Source organism: Ambystoma mexicanum, chromosome 4p (genome assembly GCF_040938575.1).
Source record: "Ambystoma mexicanum isolate Mex_15411 chromosome 4p, UKY_AmexF1_1, whole genome shotgun sequence".
NCBI classification, from domain to species: Eukaryota; Metazoa; Chordata; class Amphibia; order Caudata; family Ambystomatidae; genus Ambystoma; species Ambystoma mexicanum.
The window spans coordinates 1,005,774,270-1,005,793,442 of NC_090927.1; the positions used below are offsets into that span (position 1 = coordinate 1,005,774,270).

Here is a 19,173-nt window from a genome sequence, read left to right on the forward strand (position 1 = left end):
ACCGAACTTCTACCATGTAGCAGTACCGGATTCGTCTGAACCTCACTTGACGGAACAGTTGTACAACAGTTCATCCAGGCAGAGCACAGCCAAAAAACTCTGACTCAATGCTTTTCAGATCAACCCTTTTTTTACCAGCTTTTTTTGGGACACCTGAGGATCACCAACAGAGGATACCAATTCAGGGTGGCATAAACACTGAATGACAGTACCATTTAGATATCTTCATAAGTGGACGCGGCCTCAGGTGTTTTTTTTTAAGCCATTGTATTCTCTTTGAAATTTCTCCCAACATATGAACGAAATTTGCACTCTGATTAATTTCAAATGGCTTGCTTTGAAATTCGTATTATTGTGATATTGAGTAGATAGAAGCTTTAATTTAATGAAGAACATTCAGTGTTTCCCACAGCAATGTGAAATAATGATGGGTGCATTCCAACAGATGTGATCTTCCTAAGGAGGAGTTGCTGAACATTCGTGCACACTTCCTTTGGGGAAGGACTAAAGACTGATCACGAACATGTCCTATAATTCAGTATCCTAAGGCTTGGCTGGTGACTTTATCATGGCAAATTTACAAGTACCATTTTTTACACTTTCATCTTCCTCTCTAGCTTGTACAGCCTCCTTAAAGTAACGTCAGATTTAGTTTTCGCACCAATCAAAGTTGAGTAATCTACAGACAAGTAATACCACCTGGTTGGATGCTGCTCACTGGATGATATTCATCTTTTAGACCACTCTGTGCTAATAGAGCATCCTGGAGGAATGTATCCACTGTGTACATATCCTGCACAACATTTTTTCAAAACACCTAATTGCTGATAATGATAAGTTGCAGAGAGTTCATTGTGTGTGTGTAAGCAGAATTCATACAATTGGGCGGACTAACAACTCAAAACATTGTCACACCAGTCTTAATCATTACTATAACTTCGGCATGATCAGTTGATGACAGGAGCCTATACGCTTGATAACAGACGTTGACAAATGAAAAGTGAATAGACAAGCCCAATGCTTGGGCTTGCCCCATGCAGACAACTCATAGAGATAGACTTGACCAATCTCTACCCATATTTTTCAGAAGATTAGAAACTGAGGTCTGTGAAGTTCCAATGTCTTAAATAAGCTTCTGCCTTCATCGTCATGTCATTTTATATGTAACCCCTGAAAATTGAAGGCAGCGTGCCGTGCCAGGAACGTATGTCTCTCATGCTGCTAATGCCTTGCCCTGTAGAGATGTGCATTAACAGAAAGTGACAGACCCACTTGCAATATTCTATATTCGCAAAGCTCCTCAAAAAGGAAAGGGTGGCAGTAAACCAATGTCATCCATTGCATTGAGGAAAACAACGTTTTGAATTGTCTCCAGGTAGTGCATGTGAATTGCACAATGATGTTGATCAAGTGAAAATGACGGTCCTGATCTTTTTGGAACCCATTGTTGCCTTCAATATGGCCGACCATACCACTATTGTGTGTGGGCTGGTTTTCTCAAATTGGTATTAGACACAAAGGATTGCTACGTTGTAGCTTCTTTCAAACACCCAGATCTCAAGTATCCCCCTTTAGATTACCTTTACTCCTTTACTCTGTTGGGTGCCTCACTGCACTGCCCTGTCACCCATATTCTTTCAAATTGACTAGACCCCTCTGATAACCTTTGTACAATCATTGAATCTTATGATATATTACTTACTACGCTGATGACATTTAACTTTTGCCAGGCCTCACACGTAAGTGTTATCCAAGACAAATTAGAGGTTATATTAGTGTCACTGATTCTGTGGAAACATGCAGAGGCCAGCGTTATGACAATTATCATCAAATTAATAGGTAACATGAACAAAGCATCGCCTGCTTATAAGCTGCTCCTCAGCAGATCGGTATTGTGCTGTGTGACTCCTGAGTTTGCATTTTGGCTTTGCTTCATGCTGCAATTGTGCTTGGTGCCTCTGTTTCCCCACTTTGTAATTATATTTAGGGTCTCTGTGCTTTTTGCACACAAAACCGCTCTTCAATGTTGTATCCCCTTGCACTCTGTTTGATTTTCCCAGCAGTGCGATGTGGGAGATGCCTACCATGTGCAGGTTTCTCCTGCCCTGTTTGCTTTAATTTACTGGGCACCACTAGTTGACTAGCCTGCACCGGTTTCTTCCACTCGCTCAATCTGTTTTTTTGCTGATAAGAGCTATATTTCCCATCGTGGGCAAGCACTCCCACGCTCAGGCAGTAGGGGAGTCAGGCACCATCTGACAGACTGAAATTCTTGACACTTGCAGGACTCCAGCGAGTGGAGGCTGCACACCCAACAGTCACCACGTTGAGCATGAGGTGGACCTATTTAGCTGAAGCCTCTTGTACCAGGTTCCCCAGTTTTGTGGCTGGGACCCAAACCCACTAGCATAGCCCTGACAACTTTCTGCAGAATTGCAGTTTAAGTGGTCTCTATGGCCTTCCCATTTCTTGTTGATTGCCTTGGCGATAATCTGGATTCACTTCTTCAGGGCTCTTCTGGTCTTATTGATGGCCTTCTGGACCCCTCAGTTGTGGTATGCGTCCCTCCTGGAGCAGGCGTTGATGATGCTTCTCCAGTTCCCTTCTCTGCAGTATATCCTGGTGGGCCCCAGGGAAGAGACCCACATGTTGGTGGAGCCTGGTAATATGGCCTCTTTTTGCTTTAAGGATTTCTAGCATACCAAGATGGCAGGGAAGCCTTTTGGGGAATTCTATGGCCTTCCATCTTGACTCCTAGGTGCAAAGCAGCAGTAAGCACTAGTGCTCAGACTGGTGGGGTCTGGGTCTACTGGTGCTTGGAATAGCCTCTGTATCCCATTCCAGCCACTCTGGAATATGTGTCTAAATTTGTATAGTCCCTGTTCCAATCAGGGATGCAGCAAAGGATTATTAACTGCTACCAGTTGTCAAATACAGCTGGACACAATATAGTGATGGTCCTGTCTTTTGGGCGGGGTCGCCTATTGTTTTGACTTTGCGGGGTATGAGCAGTGGCGCCCCCAACATTTTTCATAGTTGTGGCCCGATGAGGTCACTCCGGTGGCACACCAAAACAAACACATAACCGGCATGCGGGCTAGTGGGGGGGGGCAGCTTTTTTATGAGGGTGGTCATGGCCCCCCTTGGGCACCCTTTGGTGGCGCCTCTGGGTATGATAGTCTCACATCCTCTAATTTGACGTATACTTATCTAAGGGATTTATGTAACCTCTGGTCCTCCTCCGGTTCGGGGACTGGCCGGATAATATGATCTATGCCACCTTTGTTTGACGTCAGAACTTTGGAAATGTCCCTTGTTACAGATGACCTCAGAAATCCACAGACAACGAGAGGGTCGTTTTACAGTGATTTATTAAACTTTGAAACAACTGGTCTTGAAAGGCTGGAATGGTTGAAACGAAAGGGGTCCCTATAGCTCTCTCTGCCTCCTTGTAGCCTCCCTCCACCCCAGCCCAGGCATCCCTAGCCCCCAGAATGCCCCCCAACATATTCTGAAGCACGGTAACCTATACTGTCAAGGTCTTTTTTGATCTGAAAGGGAAACAAAACTGTTTTGGCTGCTTGTTTTCCTTGTGGCGTTCTCCACGCACTGGCAAGTTCTGTCTCCAGTTGGGTTTGAGGAGGATTTCGGTGACTCCCCTGCAGTCCCTTCTCACTCTCGGTTCGTTTTCTGCTGCCCAACCAATCTCCTGGGGTCAGTTTGGGTTTGGTAGGTCAGGTGTTGGGTGTCTCCTCTCTATTTGGCAGGAAAAAGCCCATACCATTCCAATTCTGTTCTTGATTCCATTTTTCTGGTAACAGTCCAGTGTTTTCTTGGTTCCGCCCAGGTGCATTTTGGGAGGTGCGGTTCTGAAAAAGACAAAAGAGAACCCTGACCAGAAGAGAGGCTGACAGACATTGTGAAAGAGACAGCGTACCAACAGTCATATAAAAAACATATTCGGGCCGCCAATTCCCTCACCCATCTTCTAGGATAGGTCCCTGTCACCCTTTGACAGGGACAAGACCCTGACCTCGCCTCACCCTGCAGTACTTCATACTAGAAGGCGGCCTGTCAGGTTTATCCAAAGGACTCTGACTTCTTCCTCATCTTTGGTGCAGTTTGCCTTTGACTCTTAAACACAGCTAGTGGTGTCCACTATCTGAGCATGTACAAGGCCAGGATGGCTTCAGTGCACCCGATCACAGCAGATCAACTACTCCTTTTGCATGCTGTTCTTTTGAACCAGTGGCTTTAGTTATGTTGGCATGGTGGCTATGCTTTGTTATGCAGGAGGGGGACTTGCACCACTTTGTCGTTGAAGCTCATTTGACAAGAGGCACAATGACTTCCAGCATTCTCTCTGCAGATGCCAGTCTGGAAGACTAAAGGTCATAAGACTGGACATGCACATACACCTTTGTGACCTTTTATCTTTGTTCACTACCACACCCATAGCTTGTGTTGTTCTCTTGGAACTTACACTAATGCAGGCCTGCGTGTCTAGCATTAAAATGCAGATCTGCCTAATTTCAAATAGAAGAAACATAATTATATTCAAGACACTTAGGCTAGTATTATCCCTTCCATTTGCGCCACCATTTTGCTGGTTGGGTGCACGCGCACCATGTGCATAGCTGACGGTCTCACATTTGTCTTTTCACTCTTGCACCCGTGCCAATGCCTGCCTTTTCTCTGGAGTCCCGCCTGTCTATCTGTGAGCTGGTGAAGTCTCTGCAGGTGGAAGGTGTGTGACTCCATTTGGTTTATGTGCATCATTTGAAAGAGGCTTTCTATAAGGCCTTGTTATGCTTTGTTCGTATTACCTGTTCTGTTGATTATGTAGCGATAAGCTGCTGGGCCCATTTTATCACAAAAAAATTGGATAATACTAGGATCATATATTATATAGAATTCTGATTTCCCCATGTAAAAGTGTGAATATTTCCATTCTTGTATGTGCAATAACAGGATAAAACTCAATCACTTGAAAATCATGATCGCTGATCATGATCGCTGTTGTGTGCCTATTCCGCCTCCTTAGTTCTAATTCTGTGTGGCACCTTCCCTGCGCAAATAAAATATCTAGAGCATAATAAATTCAAATCTATGTATGGGACCTTAAATTACATTCGCAGCAAAAGTAGGATTCTGTCATTTAAGACCTTCCAAAATGGCGTTTTGCTTCTTGGCCTTCCCCCAGCGGATGAGTGCAGTTGTGACCCGCCTGCTCTGCGGATTATGTTACGCTAAGCAAGTCTGCCTTTGGTTACCTGATTGCTTCAGCATCTGCAGCAACTGCTTAACGTAGCGGCACATTTGCTGTTGTGTCTACAGCGCGGCACTCGCGTTACACATGCTGCATGGCAAATGAATGGACTTCCGGTCAAATTGTGCATTGAATTTAAGATTATGTTTCCATGTGTTCAGTGAGATCCTTACATTAACATATGACTGAACTTCATCCAGTCAGAGGCCAACATAGACATAACAACACAAGTAGGTTTTTGTTTGGTTTGAACATAGCACTTAAACTACGTATGGTATGTTATCTTGCATTTATGTAGCTCCTACTGCCATAGTTCAGAGCATCAAATCACTTTTGTCTATGGGTTAGATCGAAAAGAAAATAGGCGCCAGTCTCATTGCCAATTCTCCAAGCTTGTGTCACTTAGAAAATGTGTTTTTTCTAATTGCGTCATTTGAGAGCTGTCATTTTCTTTCTTCTGGGGAGCAAGTGACATTTAGTAAAGCAATCAAATATAAAGGATTAAAAAGCCTTACAGTATTTCCTTTAATGATGATTCACACTTTCAGTGTGGATGTAAATACGTAAGCAGAAAGAGCGTAGAGGGTTTCTTTTATGTCCACTTGTCCGCCTGTGGTAACTGTGAAATGCACGTCCTAATGAGATCGTTAAAAAATAGTACCAAATGCAAACACAGTTCTCATGCACTGGTAAATAAATAATGGAATGTATTTTGGGAAATTTCACAAAATGTTTTTCAGCCATGTCTAAAAGACAGAAGGTTCTGTTTTCCAAAGCATTTACATTAATAATTATATGTTGAAACACTTTAGCAAAGTGGAGGAACTATGATTAATTTATGAGTCAGATGGCTAGTTTGGATTTTATTCATGGATCTGTAGCAAATACATCTCCCCTAGTGGAGTAATGAGAATATTAAATTGCATTAGGAGCAGGTACGCTGCTTGTGTCAATAAAGAGAATTCAACTTGATATTCTGTTCCCTTTCAATTGTATGCAAAAATATGGGAGCACATCACCTCAGAACAAACAATACCTGATGCTCTTTGAGAAGGTTCCCTTTGAGGAGGGTCTACAACCACGTTTGATCTCACTGTACTTTTCACAGAGGAGAACTATCTGTTTGCATATCAGTTTGGTCCCGCCCCCAATAACAGTCCAGCACGAAATGTTTAGCAATTCTCCTTCAAAATATGCAAAAATGAGTACGAACATGGCCAAATAAACTGTGCTATAGGTAGGTTCTGACTCAGGAGGGTTTACAAGCACATTTTGCTCAATCTGCTTAGAGAGGCACAGCTTCACCTGGCTGATGATGCACAACAAGCAAGAAACATGTGTCTGGGGTTGCTGTTGCTACTCCCGTTCAGAGGAGAAATGACTAGCATATCAGTGCTGGACTGCCCTTGTAGGTCAGGCCAGGCTGATATGCAAATGGGAATTTCTCCTCTGTAAAAGGTACAGTGAGCTTAAAGGTTGTTTGTCAATTCTCCTGAGTGAGAACCATCGTAGAGATCCGGTTATTTGTCTGTGTTTATTCTCAGTAGAGGGGCTCCCACATTTCTGTAAATCATTTCAATTGTATTTCGTGGCTGGCTCTCTTGTGATACACTATTTCTGCACCATGCAACCTACACGACCACAGCCCAGCTTCTTGTGGTGCTAAGAGTTCTACATCACAGCAGCACAACCAAGCTGCTATGTCTGGTGAGAAATAGGCATCAATGTATCTGTGTGTGGTCTTCACATACTAAAAGATCCTAAAAGGCTAGGCTCTAGCATTGTTGATAATAGCTTGGGTGTACTGTCGATGTCCATAAAAAAGGACTGCATTAGAGGTTAGTACAATCTGTTCAAGAGGAGTACGGCATGGCTTGAAAAAAATGCAATCATTTTGATTTGTAGAATTTGCTCTCAGGATAAAAAATGTGGTAGAGAAGCCGGAGAATTTAAAAGATAGACAGGCAGGAGGAGGAGGGTGGATCTGAGCCTATGAGGACAATGAAAGAGGAGGACTTGTGCTGTGAAGAATCATGGAGCAACCAACATGCTGACGGCCCATGGCAATGCTGCCTGTGACACATTGCCTACACTTTCTTTTAGTTTTCCAATTTACCGCTTTTGATACCTTGCAGACTCATCCTCCAAGTAGTATTCAGCCACCAGCAAGGCTTACTGAGAAAATGTATGTTTTAATGTTGCGTTTTGCCTTCTACAGGTCTAATTTCTTCAACACTGTTAAAATTGCTTTGCTGTGGTTGAGAAGAGCTGTCTTTGTGTTTATTAGAATTGTATTGCACATGTGCACTATGATGGTTCACCATATTTATTTTTGGAAGTCTTGTGAACAATTCAGAGGTTGTTTATTGATATGTGAGGCAAAAGTAGAATCCAACAAACCCTGATGGACATGTCAAGGGCCCACTGTTGTTAATACTTCCCTTTGGCACTGTGCTCCAAGAACATGGAAGATCGTATGCACTCTTGCATATGGCCACCACTGACGCGCCCTAGTGTTCCTGATCTCCCATACCCGCTTCCGCGCACCGTTATTACAGTCACCCAGAATTTATTCTCTGCATCGCAAAGCTGCAAAATGGCAATTCTTCCTTTCTGCCTCCTCCTTGTTTCTGTTGCCATTATTTCACCTGCATTCGATTACTTGTCTATCCTAATCTTCCTATCGTTTCCTGAAAACATTTTGTAACTTCTTTTTTCAACTCCCAGCTTTTCAATATTTGAACCATGAAAGGCACTCCAAGACCCTGTGGATAAGGCCAGTCTTGAACAAAAATTTTGAATAAATACATTCTCCCTCATTCTAGTTCTGTGGTCCCCTGGATTCCTTTCTATTACCTTGACTTCTTCCCAAGCCACTTGCCTTCCGTAGAATTGTGTGGATTCATGTTCTGGAACCCTGATGCTTTGAAGACTCCGGCAATGCATGAGGTAGCCACAGTATCTCGTTCCTGCCGCTCCAGCACTAGGAGGATTTTTACCCAGGCTTGGGGGTTTTCCTCAGTTGGGATGGCTCTCCCACAGCCATTGGGTTATCTTATTAATTCTCCAGATTAGAGGGCACGGTAGCTTCTGATAGGGGTAGGCCTTACCTCTTTGCGTCACATCTCACGAGTCCACCATCTTCTTTGCAGCAATCATCCTCCAGCCCCCTCTTGTAGCCCCTGCATCCCACCTGCCATCTCCACCCCAAGTGTGTGACCCACCATTTCCCACCTGCGCTCATGCCCGCCTCACTTACTTGCCTCCGATTCCCATGGTGCCTCACCGGTGCTGTCATGGCCACCATGGGAATAGTAAAGGGGCTTATTACCTTCACTTTTTTTCCATGGCTGTTTCTTTCTTTGAAATACACCATGGTGCTAATAGCTATCACCCCATTGTTTGCGGTCAGACGGGGCCTGCATTGGCCCTGAGCCCTCGCTAGGTCTGTTGCTTCATTCGGGCCTACCTTAGGCTTAGACTGGCAGGTCGTTACTAGACCCTATCCACCACCGACCATGGGCGTGATAATACAAATCTGTACCACATTTACCCTATGGCAGGACAAGTGTCATTAAGCAGAGCTGAGCCACTTAAACATGCATCATTGGTTTACAATAAAATCCAATCACAGTAGAATCCAGTCATTGTTCTGGGTGATATCTTCATGCCCATCCCCAATCCAGAAAGCCTTTGCCTCTAATGCCATTCCAGAATGTTCTGAAGTGGTGACACCCACTCATCTCATAAGCCATTCAATCCAAATGCCTAACATAGAAATGAAAGCATGGCATTGAGGCATCTCCCAGGAGAATTGAACAGCAGAAGTGAAGATATTTTCTGTGCATTGTTCATGCTCAATATTATTTCAAATACTTGCGTGACCTCGAGTAAAAAGGAACACACGGGTATACAATGCGTATAGAGCCTTATGTTGCCTCTCTGGGCAGAAAGAACCAAGCCAGTCCCACTGACACTAGCATAGAGAGCACTGGAATCTCTATTAGATGAAGTAAGAAATACCTGGGTTGTTATCTTAACTAGCAGGACCTTCGATCAAAAGGTTTCATTTTTGGATTCGTCCTATAATGGCTGGCGGGCTGTTATAATACCAATGACAGATGTACATTGTAATGCCCCTTTGCACCTTCTTATCATTACCCGCTGCTAATGCTAATTTGTATTCGGAGACAGCGCAGTACGACCTATCCTGGGCAAGAACTCTCAGAAAAGGCTACTGCTTCCACAACATCCATAGCAGAGAGATGGACGTCTGCCCCCTCCCACACACACACTAGTTAAAGCATAGAAGTGAAGCCTGTTCTTAATTCTCTTTGCCCAGGAATTAGAAATGAGTCCAAACATTCTGCTGACGAGGGGAGACACCAGGCAGAGAATACTGGTGGGGTAAAGGTTTCCAAGATCGAGCTGTGAGTCAACACTCACCAATACCATGCATTCAGAAATCAATGGAGCATGCGTAAATCCAAGTTGAGTAAAGTCAGATGGTTATCATATAAAAATACTAAAACAGATTTGGGTTAGCACTCAGAAGCTCCTTATGATTACTGTCAGGGTCCTACTTCATGAGGACCTTGGCAGGCTCTGTTTGCATCGGGAATACTGTTTGAGAACCTATAAGCCATCTGTGTTCATTTGCCTGCTTACCAACTACAATGTGAGACTGAGCTCATTCCATACCCCATTCAGGTTCCGATATTCTATATCACTATTAAAGTGATGTACTGGCATCAACCCCCAGGGTTTCACTTCTCTCTCATGAGACCCCTTATAATGTCCCAGTACAGCCCTTATCTTTCTCTCTGTGTCTCTTTGCTTACAACAAGCTCCTGCGCTTCCTGTGGAAAGTGAAAATGGGTTAACCTCCTGAATAAACCATAGACCTTTTTAAGCACAAGTCTACCTCTTCACAGTGGGGAGTGCTGAGTTTGTCAAGAGCAGCCAGGTGGTTGCAGTGTGTGCAGCAACCCCCTTAGTCCACGTGGCACCGGCCTGATGAAAATAAGTCCCAAGCCGCAAAGGTGATAGGTGCACAGCGCCCGCCCTGACAATGGGGGCAAGGGATAATGGCAGGACCCATTATGATGGTTTTAACAGTGCTAAAACATCGCTTCACTCCTGCGGCTCACCAACGGTCCTTATGTTACAAGGGTACCTTGCGCGGCACACGCACTGAGGGACCCTTCACTCCAGTTTCACCCCTGGGGAATCCCAGGATGTACCAACTCATTTCTTTTAACAAAAACAACCGCTTTACAGAACCCCTATTTCTAGGAGTGACAATGGAGAGGGTAGTTACATGGAGAGCACAGCCAGCTGTGCTAATTTAGGCACAAGAGAACAGTGAAGCAGGAGCTGGTTCACGAACAAAAGGGTGCTAAAGAATGTATGGAAGAAAGCACTGCACTGCAAGGAATCAGGAACCAACATCTAGGAAGAGGGGTATCATGTAATAATATCCCCACCAATAATATAGCCATATATATGGTTGTGGCGTAATGCCATAAGCGATATAATTAATGGGCATAATTTATGGGGTTATTGGGACCGGGGGATGCAGGGTTGTCCCCCGCTCCATTAAAAACATTATAGGGGTTGCAAGGGTGTCCCACGCAGGTTCCATGACTTAATATTCCTGCAAAAATATGCCAATATTTTTGTATGGTGATATTTTTGCAGGGATATTAACACATGGACCCGGAAGAGGAGGATCGGCTATAACAGGAACACTGCATCAACGACGAACACTGGACTGAAGCAACTTTAGGGTTTTAAATCTGCCTAATGATCGCCTGCCTTACTTGTGAGCAAATGCTAGAACATGCCTACCACAGGTTTTTTAACTTTCTGCAACCATCGTTGGCCTTGAAGCATGAAGATGAAGGTATGCTTATAAGATTCTGGGAAATATAGCAGGGAATATATTCAGAAAGGAGATGACACTAAGAGGAATCAATTCCTTTTTCAATACATTTTCTCTGCGTCTGCTACCATCAGAAGGAGGCAGAAAGTGGTAGACCTAACGGGGTTACCCCAAAATACTGAATATAATTAACTGAATGGGAGATTTGGGTGAATTTCAGCCATATGAACATTTCAAACGGCTGAAAATTTTGCTCAAATGCCCCATTCAGTGGCATTATAGTGAAGTAGGGAGAAGGGGGTGGGGGGGGTGTCCCCTGCACCCTTTTTCACTATAATGTCAGTGGGTGTGTCCCCCACACCCGATCATATAAAGTTAAAAAGAAAAGGACCCTGCAGCGCCAGTACCTGACCACGGAAGTGAATAGAAACAGATGTTGCAGGGACACAGCAAGTCGGCGGCACACAGCGGAGTGTGTTGCCGATGGGTAAGTGAAGGCAAGCCCCTGAACGCTCACACCAGAGAAAATACAACCTGCTAGGGAAGAATGGCCCAAGTTGATCTTGTAAGGATAACAAGTTTTAATTTCATGCCCAGATGAGACCAACAGCAAGAACTCTACAGCCAAGAACGTTCTGCCGAAAAAAGGTACAAGCAGAAAGATTTAAGGCAAAAACATCATCATAATGACACAATACATGTAATACATGTAGTACACACCAGCGTGGCTGATTGGATGGACCCTATAGAGGTGCTGCCTTTATCCATATTGGATGGGAGTTTATTGGTCCCAGCCCAGTCCATCCATCTTCCATCATGTGGGCAGGGCTCATCTTGTTCTCATGTCGAAGGTCGGAAAACAGATTAACTGTACTCCTACTACAGCTTGTTTATCACTCATGCCATGCACTTGGCAAGCTTCGAAAACAGAGGCTTCCAGGGCACTCTAACCTTCACCCGCACATCTCACTCACTTATCCCTCCCAGCACCTTGCAATGCAAATCACACGATTGTCACTGCAACGATACATCCTTTTGAACATTTCATGACTTGTTACTTTGGGTTGATGGTCAAAGGGCACCTGCTGTAATTGAATTTGGAGGTCGTAGTATTTAGTCAGTTATATGGGCTATAACTCGTGGTCACTCAGGAATGGGCCAGTTCGTGCTTTGGCCAAAGTGAGATAACATGCCCACCAAGAGCTGGCCTGTAATCGCGCCCCTATTGGGCACATTCCTTTTGGGTGAACAACATATCTTCGCAACACTGTCACAAACAATGAACAAACAGTGTGGCGTTTGGAGGTGCGAACTGCACTCATGGGAGCTCGGGCATGACTGGAGATTTTTGTTGCCTCGTGGATTTGTGCCTAGTGCATGCAATGCCGCCTTTACCATGCTTACTGCACAAGCCTTCTCTTCTACCTAGGAATATTAATACGTGCACAAAATAGCGATGCCGCCTGCACCTTGGGCCACACCATATGAATATGCTATAATTGATGATGTTAGCATGGGGTCTTACTGAATGGGAAAGCACCCCTTTCACTACCCCCTGGTTCATTACAGTGCGGTGAATGCATGTTGCCTTTCTTTACCATGTGTTCCTAGGGGGGCAGATGGGGCTGTTGCCTTCCCAACATTCCCCCCTTTCGTTATTTCTACAGTAACAAATTCTGGAATTGCTCTGCGCTCCCACGCCCCAGTTTCTACATCCACATATGGCTTATTCCATTTTTCTGGCACCCAGGCCCTACACACTAATCACAAACTCTCCCCCTACACGTGTACTCCTCAGGTGAACAAGTAATGTAAATGCATTCCCCTCCCCCGCCAGGTCCACCCAAACCCTTGTGTAGTTTCTGGATCATTGTGTTGGGAAATGACAGCGTGGTATAAAGGATAAACCTCATCTCCATACAGGATGGGACACATTTCATACTTTGAGTCACTTAGTGAATCATCTGTTTGAACTTCAATGTTTTTTGTTTCGCAAGGTGCTTTTGAACCCCCAATTGATACCATAATTCTTGCGCTATCGGGTGGCACAGCATCGAAGAACCAGCTGACACATGCAGAAAATAACCAGGATAAACACCAGTTGAAAGTCATGCTTAGCCAGTCATTGTCCTATATTCCTCCCTCCTCCTTCATGCGAATACCTAGGCCATGCACAGCTGCAATGATGTGGGATAGTGATGCATTTTCCGTGCCTTCTGGAGGTACGAACATGCAACAGGAATCGCCAAATGTTTGCCAAACCCCACCCTCTATTGCTGTCAACATATCAAGCACATATCTATTTTGCATTGTCATATGTCTTAATGCTCGTAACTCAACCTTGATCACGTTGAACTCATTTTCTGTGTCGTTTGCGAGCTTGACCAGTTCTCACCGCATGATCTGTAGCCATTTGGCATTGGCTACCGTCTGTACCCCTGGCAAGAATAGGGAGCCGAAGAAGGATTCTGCTGAGCTGAACAGTTGATACTCTTCTGGTCTCGGCAAGCAAAGTGGAAGAGTCTTTAGATGTGTCATTCGATCTTTTCATCCTCTGCGCTTGTTGGAACTGTCCTTTTCCAAACCGGATGTTGGGCTCTTGCGTGGACACCCAGCTCTTATCTTCTGTTTTGATTGTGGGGAAACTTGTTGGCCCTTCTGCAAGCAGTATTCCCCCCTTCAGGTGTTCTTCTGCGATTACTAATAACACTGAATGCAATGTGGTGAGGGAACAATAGCCCCTCCATGATGCTGGGAGGTTCAAGTAAGCTTGACGACCACAGATCAAGTAGTAATCCATCAATGCCGCCATTCCTCTCTTCATGTCTGTGATCAAGAGAGTCTTATTACAATATTCGCGTATGCCAATAGAGACTGTACCCCTGCTGTGGAAACAGAGCTTGTATTCTTCTTCCTTGTGCACCTGCAACAGCTTTGTGATATGCTCTGTCCTGATTTGTGCACAGAAGTTGACCACTCGTGTTATTCTGTCCTTGCTGTATGTTACCAGTCCATCTGCCAAGAAAGGTAGTGTACTGTCCTGCCAGTTATTATTGACATATTTCTGCCCCGTCACCATCAGATAAGGTAACTCCACACACTTGATGTTCCTTTGGTCGTCAGGACACTTTAAGAAATCTGGGCCCACCATTTGCAATTCCACACTATGTGCCTGGAACATTCCTTTTATTCTGCATAGCGCAAGATGAACTAAGCATTGTGCCTCTATGATTGGGACTGCTTGTGGTACTAACACCATGGGAGCCCCTGTTGGTTGCACAATGAGTGAACAAACATAACAACTTCCATTTACAGCATTTCTCCCCACACCATTCATATTGGAGTACAGGAATTAGAGAATTTGGGGTGGTGAATATCAATAGTACAGGCAGAATAACATTGTGTGCTTCCCTAGTGGTAGACAATCCCCTATTTATTGTAACCAACGTGTTCTCTACTTCTTTCCCAGACAGAGCTTGCATATTGGAGTCATTGGGCCTCATTACGACCCTGGCGGTACGGTGTGAACGGCGCCGTAAAAGGTGCCGGCGCCGTTCACTCCGTACCGCCGCATTACGAGTTCCCCTCGCCGGACACAGTAAGCAAGCTTGGGAAAATCAGGCGTGCTTACCGGGTCCCTCGAGGGGAAGAGGGAGCAAACAACGGGACATCTCGTAATAGCCCGTTGTTTGCTCCCTCTCCCATTCCCATTCAGCCCTATGGGGGCTGAAATGAGAATGGGGAAGGACCGTGTTCGGGTCCTTGGAGGGAGGAATTACCGGGCCTTCTGAACTCGAAAATGGCCCGGTAAGTCCTCATTCTGAGGACCCGGACCCCGACGCGATTTCGGCGGCAGCCATGCCGCCAATAGCGGCATGGTTACCGCCAAACTCGTAATGAGGGCCATTGACTCTATTACCATTGTTATTATTCGTATTCACATTAGTGTTAATATATGTAATTCCACTTGCGTTATTGACACTTATATGTATCGTTCCATTTCAATAATATGTAAACCTATTTCCCCCACACACACCCTTTATAGGACCTCCCCCTATATTACCATACCCCAATACACCCCCAGTAATATTAGCAATATCACACACAATCCTCCGGCAAGTCCTAACCAACAATAATCAATATAGTTCCATAGTCTTTCATTTGCATCTCTATGCCTCAGGTTCCTTCTTAACAATTTATGTACATGAGCTGCGTCTATCTTCTTTCCACCTGTAAAAGAAGCAGAAGACAACAAAAGGGAGGGACGTATGAGATGTACACTGTGCAAGACAAAAAGAAACAAGAGGAAACACAGGGGAAGAGGGTGAGAGAGAGAGAAAGAAAGAAAGACAGATAAATAGTGAGAAAAAGAGGAAAAGAAAGGGCATCTAAAAGGAAAAAAGTGTGGAGCTAGCCACTGAACGTTGGCCTGCCACTTCAGCATGCCACCACACCTGTGTCCCCTTCGGGTAGGCCGATAAGCATCACTGGGTACATGTACTGTCACCCATGTTGTAAAGACAACTGGTGCACCACTGCACTTTCTGGAGGTGCCCTACGAACATCAGAGAGGAGCATCCAGTACCTCAGCTTCTTCACTTTATCCGCGAGTGGAGTGCAAAACACAACCTCATATGGGGCCTGGAACCGGGGATTGTTCCAGCGGCGCACAAAGCTGCGGATGTAGACGTAATTCCCTGGCAACAGTGGTCTAGCCATTATATACTCAGGATCTGTTTCTGTTGTTTATACAGCATCGGGTGTCTCCGTAGTCACGGTTCTGGGAGGTGCAATCTGTGGCGGGACATATTTAATGGCCCGAGTTAGTGTCATCAAATAATCCCTGAATTTCTCTCCTAACACTGCTGCAGTCCTATGCGCATCAGAAACCCTTCTCACAGGGGACACCAAAGGGGACACATGAATATGCATGCGCCGATCAGTAACCACCTCGGGAGGTGACAGGTGATAGTCTTTGCTTGGCTGCATGTGCACAATTTAAAAAGGGCCAGGGGTAGACAGCACACCCAGTTTTTCTTCAATGTGGTGCACAATTTAGATAACTTACTCTTAAGGAGTGTATTTATCCTCTCCACAATGCCATTGGCCTGTGAGTGATAAATCTAACACATCCGATGCCTGATACCCAGTAGTCCTGTGGCATGCTGGAATAACGCATTGAAGAAATGTGTGCCATTGTCTGATCTCAAAATCTCGCACACACCCTACCGTGGGAACACCTCCCACACCAGAAACCTTGCAGCACACTTGGCATCTGGGTGCACACATGGCCCTGCTTCCACCCACTTTGAGAAGTGAGGTGGAAGATAAACTTTTGGTGGATGTTCCACTGACAAAATGCACCTCGCAAGGTGATAGGAGGTTCTCTGTATCTAGCCCAAAAAATTATGGAACAAGCTACCCGTTGCCATACGATCATGCAAGTCTCTAGGGGGCTTCAGAAAAGAATTGAAAACCTACCTATTTAAGTGAACACAACTATAGGGCAAGTACAGCCCCTCACAGCTAAATGTCGACTCTTAGTCAATAACTGCACCTGACTGCAGTTTGGTCTACCTGGTGCGGATTTAGCAATAACCAAAATCAAAATAACCAAAACCACAATGAGGTACCTCGTGTCACGACCCTTAACCAAAATCCCCTCTGGCAAACTCATTGGCCATGTGGAGTCAGGACTCGGGCCTCTAGAGCCTGGCATCCTCTTCAAAAGCCCTCATGGGGCCAGTCCTGGCGCCTATGGCTCCAGGCTCATACACCATGAAAAACAATGTGCTTGGGAACTACTTTATTGTATTGTCAGCCAACATGGAGGCATCCACATAGCTTGGTTCCTAAGAACCAAGCTATGCGGTCTAGTGTTTTGGGTGTGGTAGCCTAGGGAATACTTTACCTGGACTATTTTTTTGGGGCTATTTAAACCACACTCGAGCAAAACAACACGCTTCGCGTTACTTTGCAGCTTGTAACGTGACGCTCACTGTGTCCAGCTATTCCCTCGAACCTCGGAGAAGCAGAACCTGCAAGGAGATAAAAGGAACATCATTACCAGCACCATCTTACCTGCAGTCTTCATCTTTAAACACTCGCAGCTTCTGAGAACAGCTTCCTCGAATCTGCACGCCTCCTGGACAGAACGACCTGAAAGAGGAAGATAGAGGCAACATTAAAGAAAGCAGTAGAGACATTTCCAAATTACGAACTGCTCAAAAGGCATACCTGGCTGGTCACCTCTCGGCTGGCACCACTCCGGACATTCCACTCGCGCTGAAGAACACCGCGACCTACAAGAAAGGAAAACACAGGTTAGCAAAGGCAAGACTTCGCAGCGCTGCGCATAGCGCTTACTTACCGCATCATTGCGCTCTTAATGCGCCATCATTTACCAGCGGGGCTCAACCAAGTCAGTTCACCGTGCTGAAGCTCTGCATACCTATAGGAGAAAAAAGAGACATTTTAAACAAAGAAAGGCATGCAGGATAGCAACAAAACTAAAGAACAGCAATAAGACCTACCTGAACAATATCAAACGGGCCGGCGTCAGTGAAGTAACTGGACCGCACTCTCCCATGAAAGACAACGCGCCCCTGTGAAGAAGGCAGGACGGAGAGCACGCCTAATTCTACCACAAGGTGAGGAGAGGGCGCCAGAGTGACTGAAATCATACGGGGGTAGAGGAAGGATACTTGCCCCACTCGGTCAGTCTTGAACACAGTCCTCCTGTATTTTCCAGCAGAACCTTCCCCGCAGACCACATCAGGGCAAAGCTAAGAAGCATACCAGCGAGTAACCCGGCTGGGTGGCGTCCCTGTGGATACCAGGTGAGCGTAACACCTCGATCCATTACAATGTTCCCCCATATTGGCATAGTCTATGTGTAACTCACGGAACGGCCCAATCGGGTGGGGCAATGTGCCCCATAATGTCCCTAGTGTCATCCCTGTACTAGAACGTTGACATTTGGTACAACAAACAACCATATCAGTGATGCTCTCCTGGATATTTGGTGGGAACCAATCCTCCTGCATGTCTGCAGCTATGTGTTGTTTCGAACGATGAGATGGGTAGTGCAATTGTTCAAATGCTACTATTTGCAATTCCCAGGGCATCACTGTCTTCCCAGAGCTCTCCTGACTGCACAATAGATCTGTCGGAGACTGCTTACATCCTCTCTGTAACCACAACTCCTTTTCCCATTCAGGTGCTCTCCCTTGAAGCTCAATAATCTGGTTAATAGGTAATGCAGTATAAGGAACTGGATGCTCGTGTGGCGGTGGGACAGTCATAACATACTCAGTGGACGGTTCGCTTAACTGATATGCTGCCATTTTGGCTGCCGCATCGGCGGCTGTATTCCCCCTTGAAATTTCATCAGTTCTGTGAGTATCGGCGGCACACTTGATGACCGCCACAACAGATGGCTATGATAACACTTCTATCAGTATTTCTAACAGAACTGCATGCTGTACCGGAGATCCATCCACCCTCCTGAACCCCCCCCTCTTCCAACCGGAGAGACCCACATGTACTGTTGTTGTAATGTACGCTGAGTTGGAATAAATTGTAACATGACACCCTTGCACACTCTCAGTGCTTCGATGAGCACCCCGAAATCCGCTGCATGTGCGGAATAGTCTATCGGCAACCTCCTCATAACCACCGTCTTGTATTCCCCTCCCTCCAGTCGTAGCACTGCTGCCCCTGTCCGCCTCTGCCCATCCTCCTGATCAATTGTGGACAACCCATCAACGAAAAGTACTATATTCTCTGCTAATGCGCAATCCCCTGCTTTGGGAGCATCATCCTCCTCCCCCTCATATGTGGCACAGTCGTGTACTGTCAAGTCCTTTGTTGTCAGCATGTCTGTTAAAAAGGTGGCAGGATTCACCGTCTTACACCTAACCACGTGAATGTGAGGTTTCGAGATGATAATCTCATATGCTGATGAGCTTTGCAAATTAGGGTAGACTTCGACCTCTCCAAAATAGCGACCGATGAGTGT

General features: G+C 45.5%; 1 protein-coding gene across 1 annotated transcript in view; it reads left to right on the forward strand.

The window, feature by feature from the left end:
• Nucleotides 1-19,173, forward strand: part of LOC138453590 (blood vessel epicardial substance-like) — a 904,667-nt gene that overhangs the window by 261,468 nt on the left and 624,026 nt on the right. The gene's annotated exons all lie outside the window — the stretch shown is intronic.